The sequence below is a fragment of the Chenopodium quinoa genome, unplaced genomic scaffold (assembly GCF_001683475.1).
Source record: "Chenopodium quinoa cultivar QQ74 unplaced genomic scaffold, ASM168347v1, whole genome shotgun sequence".
In the NCBI taxonomy this organism is placed as follows: Eukaryota; Viridiplantae; Streptophyta; class Magnoliopsida; order Caryophyllales; family Amaranthaceae; genus Chenopodium; species Chenopodium quinoa.
This window is the reverse complement of record NW_018742375.1, coordinates 1-7087: the sequence shown is the minus strand read 5'-3', so window position 1 is coordinate 7087 and position 7087 is coordinate 1. Positions and strand designations below refer to the sequence as shown.

At 36.1% G+C, this 7087-nt stretch overlaps 1 long non-coding RNA gene and 1 pseudogene across 1 annotated transcript; both read left to right on the top strand.

Annotated features, from left to right (window-relative positions):
- Positions 1 to 1861: 1861 nt before the first annotated feature.
- On the top strand, positions 1862 to 6034 carry LOC110697094 (annotated as a pseudogene).
- A 488-nt stretch (positions 6035 to 6522) lies between these two features.
- LOC110697088 lies at positions 6523 to 7087 on the top strand. Its single transcript, XR_002506451.1, has 2 exons — positions 6523 to 6839; positions 6924 to 7087. It is a non-coding gene; the product is annotated as an uncharacterized LOC110697088 (long non-coding RNA).

Below are 7087 nucleotides of genomic sequence, written 5' to 3'. Positions count from 1 at the left end.
GGGAAGAAGTATGAAACTCTTGAACCGAATCACAAGAAGTTGCAGGAGGAGATGGTAGAGACTGAAAATAACTTCAATGAAAAGCCGAAGTCTTTGCAAGATACTTTGGAAGATCATGAAACTAATCAAAAGGATTTTTCTGGTGTTAAAGAATCATTTGAAAGTCTTAATCTTGAGTCCAAAATCTCAAAGAAGAAAATAGAGGAGTTGGAGCAAGAATTACCTTCTCGTGCAGCAGAATTAGAAAATGTAGTAAAATCTTCTCACTCCATAATTGAGGTTGCTGAGAAAAACATGGGTGACCTTGAATCGCTGCTGGAAGAAAAGAAGCAGAAAATTGAAGAGCTTGAAGTGAATATAAGCTCACTGGAGTAAAAATGCGGGGATCCTGAAGCTGAATCAAAAAAATATTCAGGCATGGTATCTGAACTCACTGGAAAAATCGAGAAGTTCCGATCTTTAATGTTGAACCTTGAGAGTGCACTTCAAACAGCAAGTGAAAAGGAAGTGGGGCTGATGGAATCTTTGAATGTAATGAAAGTAGAGAAACGAAGTTCAGAAGAAGCATTGGAGAATTCCACTAAAAAGCTTCGGGAAGCTGAAAATTTGCTTGAATCATTGTGTGGTGAATTGTCTCTTACACAGGAGAAACTAGAAAGCATTGAAAATGATCTAAAGGGCTCTGGACTAAGGGTGTGTGTAATTATGGAAAAGCTGAAAGCTGCTGAGGATCAATTAGAGGAGCAAGTGAGAGCAATAGAGGAAGCAACTGCAAGTAAAATGCATTTTGAATCTTTACACGAGTCTTCTACTAGGGACTTTGAGGTAAAAATGCAGGAGACAATGGCAAATTTCAGCGAAAAGGAGTCTGAGGCTAACTCATTGTCTGAGAAATTTAAGATTCTTGAAGATAAGGTACAAAGTTTAGAAGAACAGGTCGGTGAAGAAGCACTGAAGGCTGCATCTCTAACAGAAGAATTGCATCAGAGTGTTGCTAAGGTAGATTCCTTAGAAAGCTCTAATGAAGAGCTTAAAAAGATGATTGAGGAAGCTGAGGGTAAAGTGGCACAATCTCTTTCAGAGAAGGAACTTTTGGTGGAAAAAAACTCCCAGACGAAGAACAAGGTTGATGAGCTTCTGGAATTGCTTAATTCGGCTGATGCAGAAAAAGAAGCCACTTCTCTTCAACTTGCCTCTCACATGAATACCATCACTGAATTAACTGAGCAACACTTGAGATCTTTTGAGCAGCACTCTGCTGCTGAAGCTCGTCATTTGCAGGCTGAAGAACAGTTGAAGGAAACAAGTGGTAGACTAGCTGAGAAAGAGAAGGAAGTCGAGGAGTTGGGTGCACGGTTGAGTGCCCTTGAAAACCAAGTGAAAGCATATGAGGAGGAGGTTCGTGAAGCATCTGTGATAACCGGGTCTAGAGAGGCGGAGATAGAACAGTTAAAGGAGACTGTTGCTAAATTAGCTGATAAAGAGGCTGAAATTCAGTGAAATACTTGTAGCTCTTGAAGGCCAAGTGAAAAAGTATGAAGAGAAGGCTCATGAAGCAGAGGGAATTGCTGAATCAAATGAAGTTGAAATTAGAGAGATGGTTGAAAAAATTATCTCAGACAGATTGAAGTTACAGAATTGAAGGAGAAACTTGCTTCCTTGAAGGCCAAGTAAAAGGTTTATACAGAAGAAGCCGGTCAAATATCTGGGATCGCTGAATCTAGAAATGTTCAAATTGAAGACCTGGTTGGGAAATTAAGTAAAAAGGAGTTTGAAGTATCGGGGCTAATGAACTCATAAATCCTAATGGTATGTCATATCCTCTTTTGGTTGTTTATGCATCATAAAGTTATGAAACTGATTGAGATGTTCTCTGTATTTAAGTATAGGACCATTATACTACAAGTGTGTTTATCATCTGTTCTATCAGTATAATCCTTACTCAGCTATATGGGGGAATATGACTTGGGTTCATTCAATCTCACATGATCTTGTCAACTAGATTCACATTGAACACGCCCTTAACCCAACCGAGCCTTATGAATTGGGTTGCTGCTACTCCAGGTCTGTCACCATGCTCCCTGGAGGAAAACCTGTCATTTTCTATACTGGTGCAGACACTTAGAATTTTCAGTCACAGAATTTGGCATTCCCTAAGGACCCCCTGATCCCCATCTAACCTAAAAGGTTAAGTCGCCTCATAATCCTGTAATTGCTGAAACAGATGGTGACATTGATTCTAGCAATTTCAGAGATCCTACAACTGCTTGGCAAGCTGCTGATGGTGCTTGGCACGTTCTTATAGGCGGAAAGGTAGATGGCTGAGAAATGGCATTTTTGTGCCAGAGTAAAGATTTTGCTAATTGGACTAGAAGTGAAGTCTCTTCACTTATCAGCAAAAACCGGAAAGTGGGAGTGTCCAGATTTCTTTCTTGTGAGCATTGATAATAAAGATGGAGCAGAGAACTATTTTATGAAGGAAAACACCAAATTTGTTCTTAAGGCAAGTTTTCTTGATCGTGGGCTTTTATAAGGCGTAACAAATGAATTTGAGGTGGACAATACTGACTTCATGGAAGGTATTACTGATTGGAGATATGATTATGGAAGTAAATATTATGCTTCCAAGACATTTTTCGATGGTGAGAAAAAACGGCAAACGTTGTGGGTGCGGATATTGGAGGCTGATGGTAGAGCAAATGACAAGAAAAAAAGGGTGGTCAGGGCTTCAGGTAATATTCCAATTAAGGTCTTCTTGTTGTGGACTTATTTAATTATTGGTTTGAATATGAGCTTCAGTACTCTGTATTATTAATATCATGACATGCCTACTAGTCTCATTTCGATCTAGCAGTGTCAGCATGTAGACGCAACCTGTCGTAGTGTTGTTGCATCACCACAACAACAACAAAAAAAAAAAAAAAAAAAAAAAAAAAAAAAAAAAAAAAAAAAAGATGCAACCTGTCTGAAACATTTGAATGCATAACCCTTTGCCTTTACTATCTGGTACCATTTCAATGTTAGTGGACAGGGCTTTGTCTTATTTTATAGGGTTTTGTGTAGTTTTTTCTTACTTAAGTTTGCTTCTAATGTTAATTTAGTTGTTGAGAGTAGGCCAGGTTATTGGGTAGGGCCTAATACTAAAGGATCTTATTTTATAGGACTTTTATAGGGTTTTAATTAGAGCCCAAGAATTTAAGAATCAAAATAAAAACCCAATAATAATGGTTTAATGGTCAGCCCCACTCACCCCTTCTCTGACTTAACCCCAGTAACAATTTCCAGAAACCTTTCTCTCTCCTCCATTGCTGCGCACTCAGAGTTCTCAGCTTTTCAGGTATCATCAGTTTCTCTCTCTTAATCTGTTCTTCAATTTTGATTCATGTTTTCGTTTTGTTAAAGTTTGATTGTCAGCATTTGCTTTTTTGTTGCGCATTTTTGGCTCAAATTGTGATAATTTTAATAAGATTGATTAAGAGGAATTATTTCTGTATAATTGATTAGTGTGACTGTTTTTGAGAGAAATCTCTTCATCATCTAGGTTTATTATGTATGTCATTTATGTGGAATGTAGATGTTGTGAAAGGGTTTAGGTTATATAGGTTGATATAATTATAAAATTTTTAATGGACTCACTAATCTCTGTAAGTACACATTTCAGTCCTTTAAATCATGTTCCTGAGGCAGAGTATTCGATGTTCCTGTGACTGTTTTTGAGAGAAATCTCTGTCATCATCTAGGTTTATTATGTATGTCATTTATGTGAAATGTAGATGTTGCGAAGGGTTTAGGTTATATAGGTTGATGTAATTATAAAATTTTTAATGGACTCACTAATCTCTGTAAGTACACATTTCAGTCCTTCAAATCATGTTCCTGAGGCAGAGTATTCGATAATTTTGCCATTCGATTAGGTTTGTATTTTGTGACATTGTGAAGCATGATGTATTGTGATGTGGATTAAGCATGATCATTTTGGTGATTTTGATGTTTAAATTTGTTAATATATCTGATTTTATATGAACATTGTCAGTGAATTCAGAGCATATGATCAATTTGAAAGAATTTTGTTAGCCTATGTAAATTTCTATGATCATGAGGCTTAGCATTTTCCAATATATTGTTATAGCCTTCTCTGTCATAACAAGTAAGAGCATTCTCACTGGCAACTGGTATGCACAGGAACTGATAAAACAATTCCATGTCCCCTCTTGTTGAATAAAACCAGGCAGCTCAGTGGTCTAATAGATTGAAGTAAGTATATTTCAATAAACAAATTTGAAGTAAATAAGTTGAAAAGACAACTTTGTTCCCACATACCCCAAAACCTTAAACAACTACAGAACTACCCAGCCACACCAACACTAATTTCCCTTCCACTGCCCACAACTCACTCTCACCTCCATGGCTATGGACCTATGGGCTATGGTAGATGTTGAGGTTAGTTTTTCTTAGGTATATTGTTTTTTTCTCTGTTTTTTGTGTTGTATAATTCACAAATTCAAGCCCAATATACGACTTTAAGCTCCATAAATCTCCTAATCCTAAAATATTTGTAAATTGGGCCTAATTCAGGTTTGTTTTTCATTCTTTCTTCTGTTTTTTCGTTTTTGCTGAGTTTTTTTGTCAATGTAATGGCCTCATTTTTAATTTGGGTTTTTTTTCACCATGGTTCATATCAAGTTCATGTGAACATGCCTTTTAGTTTTCGCAAGATATATATAATTTAAATATCTAATAAACCGAGGAAGGAAGGAAACTCGTTAGTGTTTCTCATTTCTGGCAAATGTCATGGAAGAAGATAGAAGTTATTTACAATGCAATGCAACTAGGATATATAGTTTCTAAGTTAATTCTGTTTTGTCATGGATACATACTTGGTCAGAAGCTAATGAAATTTAAATCCATGTAGGTGCTCCTTGTGTTTAGTTTTATTGACCTGATTTACCTAACCTAAGTCCCAGTAGGGGGTCTGGAATGATCATGTCCCCCTTTAACTCCACTACACCTAAACATTTCACCAGCTTAAAATCAATCACTAATGTTATTTTGTAATTGCGGATGTTGTGGTAGTACCAAATATATCAGGACAGAAGTAATGACAGAGAATAGGATATCACTAAAAATGCTAATTTGCCTGCTACCCCATCTCTATGTATATTTATGTACTAAAGAAGATTTGGCTTTGGCCTGTCGAATTACTTGCACTACATTAATAATGTGGTGACACTAAACTTCTTTATTAATTGTGAGTTATAGTTCTTATGATTGCTTGTGTGATATTTCTGCATTGGTGAATTTTACATTGTTTTGGAATGTATTTCAGTTTGTGTTGTGCCTCAAGTTAATGCCAGCACCTTCTGTTATCAGGGAAAATATCTTGAACTTGAGTTCTAGTAATTCACTCCATGAAGCTTTTGAACCTAATTTTGATTTGTTTTATCTACTTAAACTGACTGTTGCTTATTTTGTCGAGTTTTCTCTAGCCTTTAAACTGTGCACGAACTAAACTAAAAAACTGTTGAATAAGAATACACGATTTTAATTCCAATAGTACCATTTATGATGTTAGGATTTATATGTAAGAAAATAAATTACTAAAGGAACATGTCTTCGGATTGTATTTTAATTTTGCTTGTCACTGTCACAACATGGTTTCTTTTTGGCAGGCAGTCTATTTGAGAGTCAAGATACTTGCTAGACCTAATTTTATTTTCTCTTTTATCATTTTTCCCGTTTTGTGTAACAGAGTGAATTTGAACAAATGGGGCGGAAAAAAAGATGGAGGAGAAACGAGTAAAAGTGTTCAAGGAAAAGTTGTAGAGAAAGAGGATTTTCATCCAAATCAAGTTTCCGATAAAGATAAGTTCTTTTTAGATCTTGAGCATTCTAATGCTCCTTGGGAATTGATTGAGATGATTATGTCTTCTAGGTTTTGTATCGGTTATATGGGTCATAAGTGTAATGTAAGAAAGATATGCCCCAATTGAAATGTGGAGAATCAATTGATTATAAAGAAGGGTGTTTTCTCATAGTGACCCTATGTTTAGGGAGAACTTTTTAGTTGATATTTTGGTACACAAACCTTCAATTTATATGTTGGCTGTAGGGGTTGGGGGAAATTGGTGGAAAGTAAAGGATTTTGAGGAATTTGGTTTTCGATTTACGAGTGCAAAAATGCTTTATTTTGAAAGTAACTATGACCCACTTCCTGTTGAGTTTAGTGCTAGTTTGGTTCATGAATGTATCATTAGAATATTCAATGGAGCTAAAACTGAGATGGAGGATACAGAAAAGTATTACAAACTACTCTGTGTTGTGATTTCTGAGAGTATTAGGTTTAATGAGATTCTGAAAGTAATGTATAAGGTATTACAAAATGTGGAAAAGTCTTATAAACTTAATGACCTTCAACGTGGGCTCTATAAATGATTGGGTTAAACTGAGTCGCATGTGGATAATGTTTGACCTTGGATATGGATGGAATCCCAAAAAGTGGGAAGTCTGTGATGATGTTTCCGATCCTATTAAGGTTTAAGGAACTCCTTGGTATTATCAAATGTCCTAAATCTACTGTGATTTTGAATGATGTGAAATCTTTGCCAGTGATTTCGGATGATGGCAAAATATTAGTTGGATTAGAATCCATAGAAATTTTGCTTGAGATTGTGCAAAGAGGGTCACGTGATGCAAGGCTAGAGGGTAAATGTGAAAATAATTTTAAGGCAGATAATAAATTTGTCGAAGAGAATAAAAAAAAGATTTTGAAGCTGATGCATGAAACGGAGGCGGAAAGTTAAGTAACATTTCCTTGCAATTGTACATATATCCTATGAAAGGTACGCTCTTTTTTTAATCTGTTAATTTTTTCATTTCTAGGTTGTTTCAGAATTTATTTTTAATTATGCTAACTTGTGCTGTAGGTCTGCCTCTTTTCAGCATAAATCTAATGCCAAGACTGAGTTGAGGGGCATCCATATGTTCAGGGTTGTGACTACTTTGGTTCAAGACCGACCGGTAGTGTGTGATAGATCATCAGTCACAACCACCTCAAGCAAAGCAGTAGCAACATCGAGATAGGCTTAGC